General features: G+C 44.1%; 1 protein-coding gene across 5 annotated transcripts in view; it reads left to right on the top strand.

Moving 5' to 3' along the window:
- The window catches only part of TMEM266 (transmembrane protein 266), a 148,722-nt gene that overhangs the window by 183 nt on the left and 128,955 nt on the right, over positions 1 to 19,584 (top strand). The window contains exons 1-2 of one of the 5 annotated variants that reach the window (XM_031668460.1): positions 8,586 to 8,733; positions 17,751 to 17,907. The exons of 1 other annotated variant lie outside the window; for it this stretch is intronic. The gene's annotated coding sequence lies outside the window, so the exon portion shown is untranslated. Of the gene's footprint in view, positions 1 to 8,585; positions 8,734 to 13,629; positions 14,993 to 17,328; positions 17,908 to 19,584 lie in introns of those variants that run through there. 3 more of the 5 variants (XM_017960800.3, XM_017960801.2, XM_021940757.2) reach the window with 3 other exon arrangements.

Genomic DNA, 19,584 nt, shown 5'->3' with positions numbered 1-19,584 from the left:
TGTGTCCTCGCAGCCGGCCGCGGCCGGAGCTTCCCTTGCCTCACTGCCCGAGTCCTGTGGTCGGGGCGGGGGGTGGGGGGACCGGTCAAGGTTTGCAGGATGCGTGCTTGGAAGGGGCTGGGATCTTGCCGCTGACCTTCATCCCCCTGGCCGGGGGAGCCAGGCGAGGGTGCGTGGGGCAGCCCAGGGCTTCAGCTCCAGCCTGGGGACCTGCTTCTTGTCACATGCTTCTTATTTATTTTTGCAAAGTGCCCTGGTTCGGGTCCAGCTGCAGATGCCTTACCTCCCATTCTTTGCCTCCGTGTGCCATCTTGCATTTATTAATAAAACATGCAAGCTGGAGGGGGGGTTTACTGCTGGGGGGAATCCCATTGCAGTATGGCAGGCGGGCGCCTATTTTCGGTTTTCAGACGTGGTATAGAGGTGGAAATCCCACACCCTGAGGATTTGTGGCTTGCTTGGTCGTGACCACTTCCTAGTGGGCTTCCCCGGTTTGTCGGGAGGTGCTTCAGCGGCAGGATGGGCTGTCTGGAAGGGATGGTGGGTTTTCACCGTCAGGCCAGAATCCCCTTCAGGGGATAGGTGCAAGCTAGGGCAGGCAGTTCCCTGCTTGCTAACTTGCCAGGGAGTCTTAAACCTAGAAAATTGTCTCCCTTGATGGCCGAGAAAAGGCCTTCAGCAGAATCCCTGGGACTTACATACTAAAACTCATTACGGTTTTGCATCTGAACATGACTAAAGCTAGCCACCTGTTGGAAGTCAGACCCCATGAAAGCCCCCATAATCTAGCTCACCCATCCCTGTTTCACAGTCACCAATACTGAGCTAGCAATAGGCCCATATGGGTTCCCTCTATCCTCTTTAATGTTGCTTGGCTTTTGTTTCTTTTAAAATAAAATCTACCTATGATTTGATGCCCTATATGTTAGAGGTTGAAATTGTATGATTTGTTTATGTTCCATACACCTATCACATCATATCCTAAAGACTGAATTTCTCTTCAGTGCGTGTGTTTATTTCCCTGGCTTTTCACCTTGCTTTGAGCAACAGTGGGGAAAGTGGGATGTATATAACTGCTCACCTCCTCCCCCAAATACCTCAACCCTAAAATATTGTGACGAAAAGAATAGTAACAGCTAGAAGCAAAAAAATGAAAATGGTTATCACAAGATGTTGGGATATGACAGCTGAACCGTAATTGCTTCTAAAATGTGGTCAGAGTGCCACATCTAATCACGAGAAGGACACGTTTCTAAAATGTTCATATGTATCAGGTACTGAGCTAAAACTATTTGTGTATGATCTCATTTAGTCCTCATAACAAACCTCTTATGTCCATGTTGAAGATGAACAAGCTAGGACTTAGAAAGGTTAACTGACTTGCCCAAGGTCACACAGTCAGGGACAGGGTAAGGATGCAAACTCAAGCGCATGGGGATACTGGAGGTGGGAAGCCCTGAGGGGGTTTTTCCTCCAGGTGTGGCTGCTCCATGTACCTTTTCATTAAAATCAAGCTTATGCATGAGCACATTAGCTTGGATCCGATTTTCCATTTCATAGATTCTACACCAACTTTGTGGCTTTCCAGTAAGAAAAGCTGTTGTTTCACAATGGGTCGGTATGGAATTTTTTGAGGTGGCACTAAACCTATAAAAAGCGGGGTCCAAGATGTGCTTCCATTTAATTCTCCCACACAAGGAGTTGAGTTTAAAAAGTTGTTTCCCTCCAGATTTAAACTCATAAAATGTATATGCATTAAACAGAATGAATCACTCCCATTTTCCATTATTGCATCCCACCCTACCCTTCTTGCTGCCCTGCACACTGTCTTCTGGTCTTACTGCCAGTCATCAGAGCAACATTGTCTATCACACTTGCCTGTGAATGCCTTAATGGGAGGAAGAAATCCATACCAGCCATGGATCACAATCCAGTCTCTCTATGATTGTAGCAATTATGCATTCAAAGTTCTTGGAATCTGTGCATTCAGCTATGGATGTGTATTTAATCATTTTTTTAAAGTGCATTATTATAATGCAGGTATTGGATTACTGGATTTTGTTAAACATTCCTAGCAGTTCTCATGGACTTAGAAATTGCTGTAGTTGCATCAGTGAAAATTCACCCAGTGGGGCTAATAGCTTTTCTACTCAGGTCACATAGTTGAGATAGTGGTGAGAAAGGTATAGGTGAATAGAAGGAATTATTTGGAAAGTATATCCCATGCAAATAATAACTTTTAATTATAAATTGATGAATAATATTAAGTAGGAAATATGACTATCTCTTTTAATTCTATAAGCTCTTTTTTTCTTTGTCAGTGTGATTGGTTTTAGAGTACCATGATGTTACAATTTTCATTACACTGTGTTGTTTTGAAACAGTATAGCAGTTTGTACGTAGCATTCTTGCCTCGTGGGAAACACTCAGTTTAGGAAGAGCACATTCCCTGGTGTTTACAGAAATGCTGAGACAGGATCTTTCTGTCTTGGGGATTTCCAGTCTATGATCAGATAAACTCAAGAGGAGTCCTGATGTTACTGGGCAAGAAGCAGAAAACCAGAGGTGTTACTTGATTTCTGGGGAGGAAATGAATTTTCCTATGGGGAGCATCACTATCTTCCTCAGTTGGGAATCTCATGATTGAAGAGTTTGAGAAACTGACTAGTCTGCTGTCTTCCATTCAAGCAGGATTTCATTTAATGCAGAGCTGAGAAGGCTTTATCGTGCAAAGGCCAATTCAGGAAATGTAAAAATGTTTCTGGACTACTTTTTTTTTTTCTCTTGAAACATATATTTAAACTGGGAAAGTCATATAGGAAACTTTTAATGCTTAAGCATTATTTTTTTAAATTCCCTTCATGAGAGTTGTTTGGGAGAGTGGGAGAAAAGTTTTCCAAGCTATGAAACTCACATGTCTTGTGGTGACTGATTATAATGAGTATTTTAGTACATTGTTGAATAAGACACTAAGAACTGGGATATTTGTTTTTCCTTGATCGACCTTGTAAGCTACTTCATTGTGAAATGTGTTTTTTCTTAAAGTATTTCTTAATTTAGTATTCTTTAAAATGAGATTTTTTTTTCAGTTGTCGACAATCTTGAATCACAAAAGAAGTTTCCAGATTACTTTGAAATACTTGATTTTCATCAGTCTCTCTTTCTCTGCTTGGCAGCCATAGTAAGGGTTTTCATTTTCTTTTTTTTTTTTTTTTTTTTTTTTTTTTTTTTTTTTGAGACAGAGTCTTGCTCTGTCGCCCAGGCTGGAGTGCTGTGGCCGGATCTCAGCTCACTGCAAGCTCCGCCTCCCGGGTTCCCGCCATTCTCCTGCCTCAGGCTCCCGAGTAGCTGGGACTACAGGCGCCCGCCACCTCGCCCGGCTAGTTTTTTTTTTTTGTATTTTTTAGTAGAGACGGGGTTTCACCTGTTAGCCAGGATGGTCTCGATCTCCTGACCTCGTGATCCGCCCGTCTCGGCCTCCCAAAGTGCTGGGATTACAGGCTTGAGCCACCGCGCCCGGCCGGGTTTTCATTTTCTTTAGAAAGTGGTTCACTTTCCATCATCTTTCAAACAGACCCAGTGGGAGTTCACATGTTAACCAAGCATACCTATCCCAGGACCTTCTCCTGTGGTCCAGGTGTCATCTAAGAACCTAAGGCTCCCTTTGGCCCTTTTTGCACTCAGTTTCCCCATAGAGAAGATGTAAGAGTTGGATCACACCAGGTGGGCTTGGGTGCAGGGTGGGATGGAGGTTACTCAGGACCAGGAGGTCAATTCTCCTGCACCAGCACAAGCCTATATTGTGATTTCTGCTTGCCAGTGTAATATGTGCTCATTGTAAAATGTTCAAACATTACAGAAATATAGAAGGTAGAAGCTCAGTAGTCCAACTTTTTGGTAATCTTACCCTTCAGCACTGACCACCACTAACAGTTTGGTGTGGATTCCTCCAGATATTTGAATGCAGAAACTAAAATATTCCTGTTTTCCAACAATACATAGATGTATACCGTTTTGCAGTTTGTTTTCTTGCACTTGGACCTCTTGGAAGCCCTTGAATGGCATACTTTTAGACATCTTTTACTCAATTGCATTGGGAGCTAGATGAGAGGAGCCCTGTAAACCAGGGGAAGAGGAGAGGAGCTGATGTTTGGTGGGTAGGAACATGTCATGTGCTGTGTCCTGTGATAGGAAGTTTCACATCCCATATTGCAGTGACCACCCTTTATGGTCAACTGTTTATATGTAAGAATGGGGGAGCCCAAGGTAAATGACCTAAGGGGCAGAGCTGACATCTGAGCTCAGGTCAGCATAGCTCAAACTCTGGACTCATTCCCTTTTGCACTCTGACTGCAGGATGAAGCACTCTCTGCCCCATAGTTCTCTGGCCTCCCGTCCTATTCTGGTCCATCCACACTGGCTTCTTTGCTGTTCCTCCTGCCCCCAGGCCCTTAGCACTAATGGTTTTCTTCCCTGGAATACTCTTCCCACAGGTGTCTTCATGGTCCCTCACCTCATTTCAGCTTTGCTCAAAGTCTAACCACTCCTTTAAAAGTATCCCCACTCCCACAGCATCTTATTCCGTCTCCCTGTCTTGCTTTTATTCATAGCACCTCCTAGCATACTATATTAATTAGTTGTTAAGTTTATTGCCCATCTCCCCCATGGAATTAATGCTCCAAAGGGCAGGGGTTCTGTCTATTTTGTTCACTCCTCCAACTCTGGTACTGTAAAAAAAGAACCAACAAATCACTATGGCATCCTTGAATCTTTCCAGCTTCCCACACTTTTTGTTTTTGTTAGTCCTTACTGTTCTCTGTAGTGAGCAGTGAAACCTCTAAAATGCAAAAACTTTATGTATTGTTTGGGGGAAAAACAAGAAAGTGGAGAAGAATCGGGAAAGATCTGGCTTACTCTTGAGCTGGTGTTGGGGAGAGAGGAACCTGTAAAGATGGGAAAAAAGTCACCTGAGGGTTGGGATGTGTGATGAGGCAGCAAATGGTATGTGGGATGGAGAAGAGATCTGTATGGGTTCCCCTGTAATGGGGATGCATAATGTTTTTGAAGAACTTCCAAAGGAGACTCTGGATTCCTTCAGCCAGCCATCAACTGTCCCAGTGGCCTGAGTCACTAGAAAGGAAAAGGAATCTATGGTCATTCCTACTGGCTTTTCACACAGACAGGTAAATCATTGCAGTGCCTGCATTATTAGCCTGTTGCATTTTTTAAACATTAAATACCTGTCGGTGTCATCCCTGTTTGAGCCAGGGTCTGAGAGTTCATTGCCAAAGCACTTACCCAATGTGTCTGAGAAGCATCACAGCCTGAGATCTCTTTGGCATAAGCAGTCCCAGGAAGGACTCTACATATGTCTTTCATGCATCTATTGTTTGCAGTAGTTTTTGAGCTGCAGCAAAATCATAGGCACTTTGGGGACTGATTCATCTGTAGAACACTTTAGAATGGACTACACTGGGATGCTAAAGGGAGTTCATGGTTTTCAGAAGCCTGGGAGAAACTGCTCTTCAGCCACGGAGAGGCCTCCTCTCTTCCTCCCGGATGGCTTTAATTGCTGTCCTAGGCAGTCTGAATTACCCGCCAGGAGAGGATTTCCCCTTCAAAAAACACAGCCTCCCTAAAACTGCTTTTGATTTGTAATAGAAACTACTTAGTAGCTAGGACAGAGGCTGATAACTCCTATTCCCAGAACTCATTAAAACAAGGAATTTTAATAAGTATTTTTGCCCTTTGCAGCCCAGGTTTTTGGAAGTCCAGGCAGCTGTTCTCCAGATTTCACTGTCAAGCCATAACACATGCAGTGCTTCAGCTTCTTTCCCTTGCCTCAAAACAGGTCTGAAGCAAGTTATTTTATCTATGATTATCTCACACTATCCCACCCTGGTTACACAATTGCCATTTTGTCCAGCCAATACAATGCATAAAGCCAATTAACCTTCTGCCCACGACAGTTTCCTTTGAAATAGTCAAATCTTTGTATTTTACCTGAATTTGATGCAGGGCTTTTAAAAAACAAGTTCTATGACACTTGCTAATTCTCCTTTAACTATGACTCCTAAAATTTGTTAGCTTTGCCCATCAAAACAAAAGAACAAGGTGAAATATATTGCAATTCCTCAATAAAGAAAAGGTTTCATTGTTTTGGGAGATAGTCTCAAAAGAAAAGCTTGGAAATTTCTCTCCCATCTCTCCCTGTCTTTTCACTGTCAGTTTCTACACAAGGTTCTATCTACTATCACTCCCCTTCTTGATGCTCTGCAAGGAGCTCCTGCCCCCACCCGTCTACTGAAACAGAACTCTTAAAGGTCACCGGTGATTGCCTAATATAAATCCAATGGCTGTTTCTCAGATTTCGTTCATGATGGCTCAGCAACATCTGACCCCATTGACTTCCTCTACTCCTTGAAATGCTGTCTGTCGGCAGCTCCTTCCTAGCGGTGTCCGTGTCTATCTAGTCTCTCCTCTGCTGTCATCCTTCCTGTTCTATCAAGAGGCAGTCTGAAGTGGTTAAGAGTGTGGGCTCTGCCTATGATGTGAATCCTGGCTCTGGTACTTGCAAGAGTAGCTTTGAGTAGGTGATTTAACCCTCGTACCTCGGTGTCCTCATCGGTAAAATGGGGAGAAGAATAGCTATGGCAGAGGATTAAATAGTATGCTTAGTAAAGGGTAAGCACCCAACAAATGCTATTTTTTTAATCATATAACTTCCTGTGTAGATGACTGTAACTTCAGGATAAAACCCTAATGCCGCCCTCTGGCCAACAGGACCTCTAAGATCCAGCTCTCATTTAGTTTGCTTATACCTCAGACCCTCCCCAGTATGTGTCCACTTCTGAGGCTTTGTCCCTTTGCACTCCCCACTCAACCACCCTCACCTCTTCCTATTCTGCCCCTCCTTCCCTGGCCAGAGGAGGGAAGAATGCCGAGGGCGGCCCCTGCCCAGAAACCACCAAGCACAGCCTGCTTTGTAACAGAAGACAGCCTCCCTTGGGCATGGAGCCTATCTCTCTCAGACAGAGTATGAATTACTTAAGGACACCAGCTGTGATTTATACTTTTAAAAAATGTCTTCCTCAGCATTTAGCACTATAACTTTACACATAGTGGGAATTTAACTCATATCTTTTAACTGCCAAAACATTATAGTTTTACTTGGCCCTTCCAAAATCCTTTTTCCTCCTAAATTGAAACGTGTATTGATCAGTCCTGGAGCTCATGTAAGCTTGATTTGGGATAATTAAGTCAACACCACAGGGAGAGTTACCCATGTCAGAACCTTTTTGGAACTAGGAGGGATATATAGAAATAATTGAATTAATGGGAGCACAGGGAATAATTTAATGCTTTTAAAAAGTAGCTTGAAATCCTACCAACCTATAAAGCTGTTAGAATTGTTAAGAAGTGTTTATAAGTTTTTTCTATACACTCTACTCTCAGAATAAAATGAGCTGTAAAGCTGTGAGTAGCAAATCTATCAACCCTTCAGACCTTGCTGTAGGCCTGCTCCTGAGCCACTGTGTTCTAGTCCTGCTTGCTTTCTCCTTCCTGCCCTGGTGAAGAGGACATTGAAGCTGGATGAAAATCAAAGGAAGGGCCGCCTACTTAAAAAAAAAAAAAAAAAAATTAACCCCTTTATTGGCGTTTTGAGTTGGCCTGGCAAAGACAGCCTAAGTTTTCATCGGCATCTGCTGTGTGTGTCCCTGGGGTCATGAAGAGTGCCAGAGTTGTGCTGCCAGTATAACAGCTTCCCACCCCACAACCCTGGAAGCCACGAAGGACCATATGCTTTGCATCTTCAGATTCTGTAGCAGAGTTTCAACTTTAACACTGTTGACACATGGGGCCAGGTAATTCTTTGTTGCAGGGGCTGTCCTGTGCATTGTAGGATATTTAGCAGCATCCCTGACCCTTACCCACTAGATGCCACTGGTACTACCACGACTACCCCCCAACCTCAGTGGTGACAACCAAAAATGTCTCCAGAAATTGCCACATGTCCCCTGGGGTGCAAAGTCACCCCCATTTGAGAACCATTCTCCATAGGATCAATACAGAAAACTCAGCATCTTTCTAGTTTGTAGAATACAGAACTAAGATAGTTTGGGTCAAATGAAGATGAAGATTGGGTTATAATATACCTGAAAGGTAAATTTGGGTTTGAAATTACACAGAGAAGGAAAATTTAGAGTCTATAAGCAGTTGTAGATTATGTCATAAGGAGATGTAAACAAATTACAGAAATGCAGACCATCTTCTTACTCCTAAAGGTCTCAGGTCTAGAGTTGTATCCCCTCCAAAAAAATATGTATGTTGAAGTCCTAACCCCCAATGTGACTTAGTCCTAACCCACAATGTGACTTACCAGGAGATAGGGTCTTTATGAGATAATAAAGGATAAATGATGTCGTAAGGGTGGGTTCCTAATCTGATAGTACTGTACCCTTATAAAAAGAGGAAGAAAGATACATATCTCTCTCTCCTGCTTCCATGTGAGGACACAGTGAGAAGGTGGCTGTCTGCAAGCCAGGAAGAGAGCCCTTACCAGAACTTGACCATGCTGGCATCCTGATCTAGGACTTCCAGCCTCCAGAACCGTAACAAAATAACTTTCTGTTGTTTAAGCCACCCAATCGATGATATTCTGTTATGGCAGCCTGCACTAACTAATACATCTAACATCCTTGTTGTACAGATGAAGAAACCAGGTCCAGACAGGTAGACTTGCAAGAGGTTAAGCTACTAATGAGTGGCAGGGCTGGAACGTAGCACTTATTCTTCCTGACTCCTAGCCCAGTGTACATTCTCCTTCCCACACTTTCTCCAGTCATATGATCCTCTTATTTATCATCTCTAGATCCTACAGCACATCACTTCTGTGAGCATCAGGGTCCTTATGCTTGCCCTGTTTATCTAAGGATTGTTGCAAGGATCAGTGACATAGTAGAAAAAAGATAGTTTAAGTTTCCAAACTACAAAATATTTTACAAACACGTCATACTCAACTCAGATTCGGCCTAGTTGGCAGGAATCTATCTGCCTCTGGCAATTGTAAGTCTAGTCAAGTACGTAGCTCTGTGAGGTCATACTAGGCTAGGTTGACTCATGAGTGGGTTGGCTGTTGGCTGTAGGGAACAGATCAAAGGACAGAGAAGGCAGGAGGAGATAGGGCCTAGTTTGGTGATGAACCACCTCAAGCCAGATGATTGCTCTTCTCTTTGGTTGAGTTGTAAAAGCTGAGGTTGATATGAGTTTGCATAGTAAGAAGAATGTTCCTCTTAAAAAGGACAATCAGAGCTGGAGGACACCTTAAGAGCTCAAGGTACCAGCCAGAGTCTCTGGTGTTACGCAACAGAAACATACCCGGTGGGCCAGGCGTGGTGGCTCATACCTGTAATCCCAGCATTTTGGCCAGCCAAGGCAGGTGGATTATCTGAGGTCAGGAATTTGAGATCAGCCTGGTCAACATGGTGAAACCCCATCTCTACTAAATACAAAAAATTAGCGGGGCATGGTGGCACATGCCTATAGTCACAGCTACTCAGGAGGCAGAGGCAGGAGAATTGCTTGAACCCGAGAGGTGGAGTTTGCAGTGAGCCAAGATCATGCCACTGCACTCCAACCTGGGCAGCAGAGTGAGGCTCCGTTTCAAAAAATAAAAAAATAAAAAAAAATAAGGAAAGGAAAAAAAAAAAAAAAAAAAAAACAAGAAACCTACCCTGAGGAACTTCAGCAGTAATGACAATTTATAAGCTATAAAATATTATACAATTGTAAATACCATTCTCAGATCAACTTTTTTTTGCATTTATTGAGTATTATGCAACCTTTATTGCATTTATTGAATAGTCATAATATTGAAGTAGATCAGGAAGGAATGTGTTTATCTGGGAGTAAGAAAATCTGAAAAACAGTGGCTTAAATAGGTGAATATCTTATTTTCCTTGTGTAATAAGTCTACAGGCAGGAATCCAAGGCTTGTCCAGCTGCTCAGGGCTGTCATCAGAGGCTGAGGTTCTATTTAGCATTTTGTTCATGGTCATGGATGGCTGCTTCACCTCCAGGCATTTCATCTGTGTTCCAGTTAGGAAGAAGGAGGAAGGATGAAGATGAAGCATGAAAGCCTTTTTCCTTCCAGGTTTTGCCTTCATATTGGAGAAGGGACTTATTTCTTTATTTTATTCATCAGAACTGTATCACATGACTACTTCTGAAAGCTAAGGAGTCTGGAAATGCAACTATTTTGCTTTCTGGCCTCTAGAATAGAGGGTGACAAGGAAGAAAGGAATTGAAATGGGAGCTGTGAGCCAAGCATGTTTATGACAGAAGAACATGGGCACTTCTGCAGAGTCATAAAGTCTTAGAGAGCCAGCTCAGAAAATAAGTGTGGCTAGGCACAGCTCAAGAGCCCTGGGCACTACTTTAGTACTCTGGGCTACCCACTCCCAGTCAACATTGCCGTACCTCTGGAACTTATTCCACCACAGCTAGGCTTTTCCATTCTTATTAAGGATTCAAAGTTATTGGCTGAGCCCAGGTCACATTTCCATGCTATAACTACATGGCAAGGGTAGGGAGAGAGACAGTATGTCCCCTCCCTCTTGGGCTTCTGTAATGGGGAAGAGGGGACCTTGCCAGCCACCTATCTTGATGTTCCTCCAAATACAGAGAGTCCTCCAATGCTAGGCCACCAAAAATGACAAATATTTACCTTCCCACTATTTTACAGATGTGGAGCCTGAGGCCCAGAAACAGGAAAGTGCTCAGTCAGTGCCACATAGTCGGTGAAGGACAGTCTCAGGAGTTTGTCTTATCCTGACACACCCAGTCTGGTTGGTCCCAGGAAAGCAGCAACTTTCAGTCTTTTCCTTAGGCTCCTTGACGCTCCGTATGATAAAGGGGGTTGTCTTGGGAGGCAGCCCCTCTTTTTTCCAGAAGTTCCTGGGTAGATCCCTTGCTCCCCCAGGAACTTCCAGCAGCTGCTTCCTCTTTGTGTAGTGCCAAGGCTTTACAAAATTAAGAAGTGCCGGCCAGGTGCGGTGGCTCCCGCCTGTAATCCCAGCACTTTGGGAGGCCAAGGTGGGCGGATCACGAGGTCAGGAGATTGAGACCATCCTGGCTAACACAGTGAAACCCCATCTCTACTAAAAACACAAATACTAGCCGGGAGTGGTGGCGGGCGCCTGCAGTCCCAGCTACTTGGGATGCCGAGGCAGGAGAATGGCGTGAACCTGGGAGGCAGAACTTGCAGTGAGCCGAGATGGCGCCACTGCACTCCAGCCTGGGTGACAGAGCGAGACTCCATCTCAAAAAAAAAAAAAAAGAAGTACCTCCTCCCTGCAGACAACATTCAGGATTCCTGTCACGGGATGTCAAATGGGATAGTTTGTGAAGATGCTAGGTGGTAAGTATTCCTGCCTTCTGAAGAGGAAGAGCTGGGCACAACCCCACAAGATCTATAGAAAGACTGGTGAACTGTTCTGGCCGCCATTACCCACCTACAGCCTGTGTGAAGGAAAGATGAGGCATTCAAGGAGAGTTGAGTCACTGGGCAGAGTGTGAGGGAAAGTACCATCGTTTGTCCTTACTTCTTCCAGTGTGGGCGGGAGAGGGCTGTTTCTTCCCAGCCAGGAGTGAGGGCTCCAAGAGCACCTCTCCATTTGGTGCCCCTAACTGAGACTCTGTGGAGATTCTCATAAGACCTCTTGAAAAACCATAGCTGCGTCCCATGAAACATTCAGCATTTGGACACTTGCAACCCAGAGAATGCTGTCAGCCAAGGGAGAGCTGCAACCAAGTGTGAAGACTTTTGCCCCTTTACTCTACTCTTTGGCCCCCACCACCCCCACCCCAGGCCCACCACTGACCCTGGAAAGCAAGAAGCAGTGGGGGACAGGTAGGAGGAGAGAAAGAGCAGGCTTCCTCCCCTTCCCCACTGCAAGACCTCGAGCTGTGCTCAGTCTTAGCCAGGGCAGGGGGAGGAGCTTTGAACTGTGTGTCAAGTTAAAGATTTGATTTAGACCAGATTCAGCTTTTTTTTTTTTTTTTTTTTTTTTTTTTTAGAAAAACACCTGAAAATTAACCTTAATTGAGGTTCTTGAAATTGTGGGTAACCAGAAAGCTATGAAATCTGTCAAAGTTACCATCAAGGGGCAGGGAAGAGAGAGCCAGCAGGGCCAGTTTGAAGACAAAGGTTGGAGTGAAATAAATGTATTTCCAGTTGTAATCACATTCAGATACTTACTAGTTACTCTCCTTTTCCAAATATGACATTCCAAGTTTTGAAAAGAAGCACTGGACCAGCCGGGCATGGTGGCTCACACCTGTAATCCCAGCACTTTGGGAGGCCGAGGTGGGTGGATCACCTTAGGTCAGGAGTTCAAGACCAGCCTGACCAACACGGAGAAACCCCATCTCTACTAAAAATACAAAATTAGCTGGGCATGGTGGTGCATTCCTGTAATCCCAGCTACTTGGGAGGCTGAGGGAGGAGAATTGCTTGAACCTGGGAGGTGGAGGTTGTGGTGAGCCGAGATTGCACCATTGCACTCCAGCCTGGGCAACAAGAGCAAAATCTCTGTCCAAAAAAAAAAAAAAAAAAAAAGCAGCAGCAGCACTGGACTAAGGCCTCAGGACTTCCTGAGTCTAGTTCCAGCTTTTTCACAAACTAGGAGTGAGCCTCTGGACAAGTCACTAAGTCACTTCACTTTTCTGGGTCCTGGCATCCTCTTCTGTCCAATGATGGGATTGGGCTCTATGGTTTGGGTATCCCAGAATAATTTCTCTACTTTTTGTTCTTTCTTTTTTTTGAGACGGAGTCTTGCTCTGTCGCCAGGCTGGAGTGCAGTGGCACGATCTCGGCTTACTGCAACCTCTGCCTCCGGGGTTCAAGCTATCCTCCTGCCTCAGCCTCCTGAGTAGCTGGGATTACAGGCACGCACCACCATGCCTGGCTGATTTTTGTATTTCTGTTTTTAGTAGAGACAGGGTTTCACCATGTTGGCCAGGCTGGTCTCAAACTTCTGACCTTGTGATCCACCTGCCTCAGCCTCCCAAAGTGCTGGGATTATAGGCGTGAGCCACCATGTCCAGCCTTCCTTTTTTTTTTTTTTTTTTTTGAGATGGAATTTCACTCTTGTTGCCCAGGCTGGAGTGCAATGGTACGACCTTGCTCACTGCAATCTCTGCCTGCCAGGTTCAAGTGATTCTCCTGCCTCAGCCTCGCAAGTAGCTGGGATTACAGGCATGCACCACCACGCCCAGCTAATTTTGAATTTTTAGTAGAGGTGGGGTTTCACCATGTTGTTCAGGCTGGTCTCAAACTCTTGACCTCAGGTGATCCACCTGCCTCAGCCTCCCAAAGTGCTGGGATTACAGGCTTGGGCCACCTTGCCCAGCCTATTTTTTTTTTTTTTTTTTTTGAGACTAAGTCTCGCTCTGTCGCCCAGGCTGGAGTGCAGTGGTGTGATCTCGGCTCACTGCAACCTCTTCCTCCCAGGTTCAAGTGATTCTTCTGCCTCAGCCTCCTGAGTAGCTGGGATTACAGGCACCTGCCACCATGCCTGGCTAATTTTTGTATTTTTGTAGAGATGGGATTTCATCATGTTGGCCAGGCTGGTCTCAAACTCCTGGCTTCAAGTGATCCACCCATTTGGCTTCCCAAACAGCTGGTATTACAGGCATGAGCCACCACGCCCGGCCAAATTTCTCTACTTCTGTACACGGTGCAGTTCCTTAAAACAGCAGGACAAAATAATTCACACAGTGAGCTGGCTTTACAAATTGTACTTCGGTTATATTTGTTGGAAGAGTCAAGCATAGATGAATGGCATTTGGCAGAAGAAAACCTTAGTATATCTGAAACCCTTAATTATACACCGTAGGCAGCTTTGTAGCTTGGTCTGTGTCAAAAGACACCACACTATCAAATGACACATTGTAGAAATATTCAGAATTTTGCAAGAGCTTGTTCATGAGTGGCATGATTGGCCTGTGTCAGACAGTTAACATCCGCATTTCCACCTGAGTCTGCATTTGAAAACCTGAACTCTCCTGGCCTCTTGTCCAGTTCCTGTGGAGATGAGTCCATTGAAATTGACCACACTCAATGGGACGTTTGAGGCCTGTAGTTTGAGGCCACATGTTTTATTTTCAGATTTTGTTTGTAGTCGAATACTATTGCCACACTAGGTGTAAGTTTTATACACAGCTTTTCATGTGTTTTTATTGTATAAGGAATACATGAAAGTCACACATAAATTACATAATTCACATAATGCATAAATTAGAAATGCTTTTTTGCATTAAGGAAAAAAAGCCGTCTATAATCTTACTACCCATAGATAATTATTATTCACCTTTTGTGCCTGTCCTTTCAGACTGGTTATTCATATGCACATATCTGTATATGAATGATGTTTTATTTTTCATTTTTAATTGTGGTAAAGTACACATAACATGCAATTTACAGTTTTAACCATTTTAAAATGTATGGTTCAGTGTTGTTAAGTATATGGATTTGTGCAGTCGTCACCACCATCCACGTCTGGAATTCTTTTCACCTTGCAAAGTCAAAATTGTACCCATTAAACACAAAAACTCTACTCCTTTACAGCTTTGCCCTATCCCCACTTTATGATATTGACATCTCAAATTAATACTTATATAATATTGTATTTTATAATATGTTTTAATGTATTATATGTCCTCTTTGCTGAGGACAGCAAAGAGGCCTGTGGAATGAGAATGTCGAGATTGAGGGGATAGGAAATAAACTGGAAAGGGAGAATTTAGGGCCTTGTAGACCATGGTGATGATTTGAATTTCATAAAATTTACTGAGACACTTTTGGAGTATTGACAGCAGAGGAGCGGCATGACTGAGATTGAGAAGAGTCACTTGACTGCGATGTGGAGGTAGACCACATGGGGAGAGGAGGAGACAGGAAGGCACTTAGGGAGCTGTTTCAGTAACCCAGGTAAGAGATGGGGTAGCTTGAACCAGGGTGATGTCAGTGTGGGGCATGGGGTTGGACTCTGGATATATTTTGAAAGTGGAGCTGGTAGGATTTGCTGATGGATTGGTTGTGGGGTGGGAGAGAAAGAAGTCAAGATTAACTTCAAGGTTTTTGGCCTGAACAATTGGAGGGATAAAATTGCCATTTATTCCAGTGGAGATGGAGGAGGAGCAGATTTTAAGTAGGGGAAAATAAAGAGTTCTGTTTCAATCATGCTACATTTTACAATCTGTGAGACATCTAATTGAAGATGTCAAGTAGACAGTTGGATATGCAAGTCTGATGTCAGGGGAGAATATGGGGCTGGAGACAGAAATTTTAGAGCCAGGGTATGTGGATTACATTTTGAGCCATGACATTGAATGAGCTCACATAGGCCCTGGGAGAGAAGGTAGATGGAGAAGAGAAAGGGGCTGAGTAATGAGCCCTGGGGCATAGCAACAGTTAGAGGTCAAGAGGAGGAGGAAGACCCAGAGGAGGAAATTGAGAAGGAACATTCAATGAAGGGAGAGGAAAACCAAATGGTGTGGTCTCCTGAAAGCCAGGCAAAATAGTGTTTCAAGGAACTGTAAGTGATAGGTTGTGTCTAATGCACCTAGGAGGTTGCATGTTTTACTTGTCAATATGAAGGTCATGGCTTATGTTTGAGATGAAGCTTCAGACACCAGGGTCTGTGTCTACTTAATGATATGACATGTTGGGGTCTCCTCAATCAGACAATTCTCTCTCATTTTGTTGCTTCATTAATTCAGCGGACATTTATCAGACACTTTCTACGTGCTTCACACTTCTAGGCACAGAGAGTAACCAAAATGAGTCACACCACAGCCCTTGCTTTTAAAATAGGTTAGGAGTCCGAGACTTAGATATATAGGAGTGTCAGATCTGAGTCTCGGGATTCTTAGGATTCTTTTCTCATCTATCACATACATTTTTAAATTGGGGCTGTATTTTGTCTACACAAATTATTCACCACATTCTGGAGGAGAACGAAGAGAAGGCAGTTTTTTGTTTGTTTGTTTGTTTGTTCCCCTTTTGAGACACGGCTTTTCTCCGTGTCCCAGGCTGGAGTGCAGTGGCACAGTCATGGCTCACTGCTGCAGCCTCCATCTTCCAGGACCAAGCAATCCTCCCTCAGCCTCCCGAGTAGCTAGGACCACAGGTACACACCACCATGCCTGGCTAATTTTTTCATTTTACTGTAGAAACAGGGTTTCACTCTGTTGCCCAAGCTGGTCTCAAACTCCTCGGCTCAAGTGATCCTCCTGTCTAGGGCTCCCAAAGTGTTGGGATTACAGGCATTAGCCACTGTGCCTGGCCAAGAAGGCAGCTCTTCAAGCCTTCTAACATTCCATCCTGAAGATCTGTGCCTTATTTCTTGATAGCAAATCACCTCTCCTGCTTCTTGATTATCTTTCTAGTTATCGGTTATATAAGAAAACTTTCTCTTCTAACTGAATGTTAAATATCTCATCTTCCAGGAGACAGACATCTAACTTTCTAAATAGATTAACCCAATATAAATACACTCCTTCTCTTGGACCCTCAAGCAATGGGTGCTTCTTTCCTGCCTGAGAATAAACAACAGTATTGTTGATGTGGGCTCTGGCCTATGCTTAAATATTCACGCGGTCCCTTTACATTCATAAACCAACAATTTAACAAAATTCCAACAATATGCTATATTACATCGTCGAGTCTTATTTGAGAAAGAAAATCCCACTCAGGAAGAGTTTACCAATTCCTAGGCAGAAATGATACCCACAGGCAGAGCAAGAAGACCTCATAGTTAGGCAAGATCATGAGCAGGTGTGGAGGGTAAGGAACGGTTATGAGTGGTTCCTAGGAAGGTCGGGCATTAAGTGGACTTCAAAAGGAAAAGATTTGAACAGGTAGGGCAAAAGATAATTATGCAAGAGTATTTGATAGCATATTTAAAGATGATGCTGATTGTGATTACAATTTATAATAGGCTGGCCTGAAAAGATGGATTCATTGCCAGAAGTAATTCATTTTTAACCATGCACACATGAAATCCAGTCATGTATTGAGGGGACTTATGATATAAAAACTCTGAATAACCTTTTTTTTTTGAGACAAGGCCTCACTCTGTCACCCAGGCTGGAGTGCAGTGGCACAGTCTTGGCTCGCTGCAACCTCTGCTTCATGGGCTCAAGTGATTCTCCAGCCTCAGCCTCCCAAGTAGCTGCGGCTATAGGTGCATGCCACCACATCTGGCTAATTTTTGTATTTTTTATAGAGACAGGCTTTCGCCACGTTGTCAAGGCTGGTCTTGAACTCCTGAGCTCAAAGTGATCCATCCACCTCAGCCTCCCAAAGTGCTGGGATTAGATGTGAGCCACCATGCCTGGCCCTCAGATAACCTTTTAGAGGGATGTCGATTATGCATAGTGATGGTGAGGTGCCTTTGAATTTGGAAATAAGCTTGCCTTAATTTGCCTATTTATTTTCATTCATGTGTGAGACATTGAAGACATATCAACACGGATACAATCCCAGTCCTCAAAATCCACAAATGGTGGTGTGGTAAGTCAAAAGCTGGTCCTGTACAAGATATCCACAGAAATCCCTGGAACCTGTGAATGTTACCTTATCTGGAAAGGGGGTCTTTGCAGATGAGATTAAGTTAAGGATCTTGAGATAAGATAATTCTGGATTATCAGATGGGCCGTAAATACAATCACAAGTGTCCTTATAGGAGAGAGGCAGAGGAAGATTAGCCTCAGAAGAAATTGTGGCAGCAACGTGACCATGGATACAGAGACTGGAATGATGAAGCCACAAACCGAGGAGTTCCTAGAGTGACCAGAAGCTGGAAGAAGAAAGGAGTGGATTCTCCCCTACAAGCCTTGGAGGTAGGCCCTCACGACACCTTGATTTTGGACCTCTGGCCTCCAAAACTGTGAGAGAATAAGTTTCTATTGTTTGAAGCCACTAAGTTTTTGGTGATTTGTTTTAGCAGCCAAAAGAAACTAATACAGATGGTATTCATTCTTATGGGAGTAAACACATGGTAAATATGGATTTGAAAGAACCCAATACTTTAGCCAAGGTGACCTTCTTTGTAAGGGAGGGAAGTCCAGAACACAATTGTCATTTAGTATCCATTTGTTTAACATCCTGTTTAGAGAAAAACTGTGTGGGTGGAAGAGGGGCAATTGACCTGAGAACACAGAGAAGAGAAGCCAGAGAACTACAGATTTGCAGCGAATGTCACCGACTCTGTCAGGCCTGAATTTTGTGGTGGTGGAGACAAAAGCTTTGTTGTGGTCCTGGAGGGGTCACTGGGCTTCCCCGTGGTCTGGATGGATCCCCTTAAGGTGCCCTGCCTCTTTGCTTTGATTCCATGCGACTTACAGTCACGGAGCAGCTTCCAAGTGTTCTGACCCGGGGCCCTGGCAGTGAATATGAGCATTTTCAATACTGGAATAAAAGCCTCCTCTCTTTCTCACACACATACAGATGAATACATTTTCAGCTTGATTTTTATTTCTTGTGAGTCTGATTAGCACAACCTACCTAATCATGCTAAGTTTGACTCAACCTTGAGTCTGACAAAACTTGAGACCACATCCTGACACTTAGTAAATTTGCCAAGCTAAAGCCGCACAATGAAAATTGATACACAGCCTTTGGGTCTTCCAGATACTATCTAATGTCACCATTGATCTCTCTGTGCTACCTCAAGGGACATCACACTTCTCCCTCAATTCAAAATCTGGGAAATGTGTTTATTCAGCAGTTTTTTTTCTGGGCATTTACCTATGAGGGTGAACTGAGGAACTGCCAGGGCTGGAGAGTTCCTTCCCTAGAGGGAAGAACAACCTCAACTCCTGTGTGAGTTTCCTGTGGCTGCTGTGTTAAAACACTACCACAAACTGTGTGGCTTAAAACAATGGAAATTTATTCTCTCACAGTTCTGGAGGACAGAAGTCCAATATCAAGGTGCTGACAGGGACGCACTCCCTCCATAGGCTCTGGGGGAAAAGTCTTCCTTTTCCAACAAAGCCAAATTCCTTGACTGTGGCAGCATAAATCCAATCTCTGTCTCTGTCTTCCCGAGGCCCTCTCTTCTCTGCCCCACCCATAATCACTCTGGGTACCACCCAGGTTATTGCCATCTTGGCATTCATATTCTGAGCTCAAAAGGTCACAGGAGATGTGCATGGTGGCTCACGCCCATAATCCCAGCACTCTGGGAGGCCTAAGTGGACGGATCACTTGAGGCCAGGAGTTTGAGACCAGCGTGGCCAACATGGTAAAAAGCCATCTCTACTAAAAATACAAAAATTTGCTGGGCATGGTGGCACACCCCTGTAGTCCCAGCTACTTGGGAGGCTAAGGTTGGAGAATCACTTGAATCCCAGACGCAGAGGTTGCTGTGAGCTGAGATCGTGGCATCGCACTCCAGCCTGGGCAACACAGCAAGACTACATCTCAAAAAAAAAAAAAAAAAAAAAAAAGTCACAAAAGGCAGGTCTCCGTGTTACTCTTCTTCCTTATAAGGATACTTGTCATTGGATTTAGCGCCC

This window comes from Papio anubis, chromosome 7 (assembly GCF_008728515.1).
Source record: "Papio anubis isolate 15944 chromosome 7, Panubis1.0, whole genome shotgun sequence".
NCBI classification, from domain to species: domain Eukaryota; kingdom Metazoa; phylum Chordata; class Mammalia; order Primates; family Cercopithecidae; genus Papio; species Papio anubis.
The sequence above is the reverse complement of the archived record's forward strand: the minus strand, read 5'-3'. Positions and strand labels throughout refer to the sequence as shown.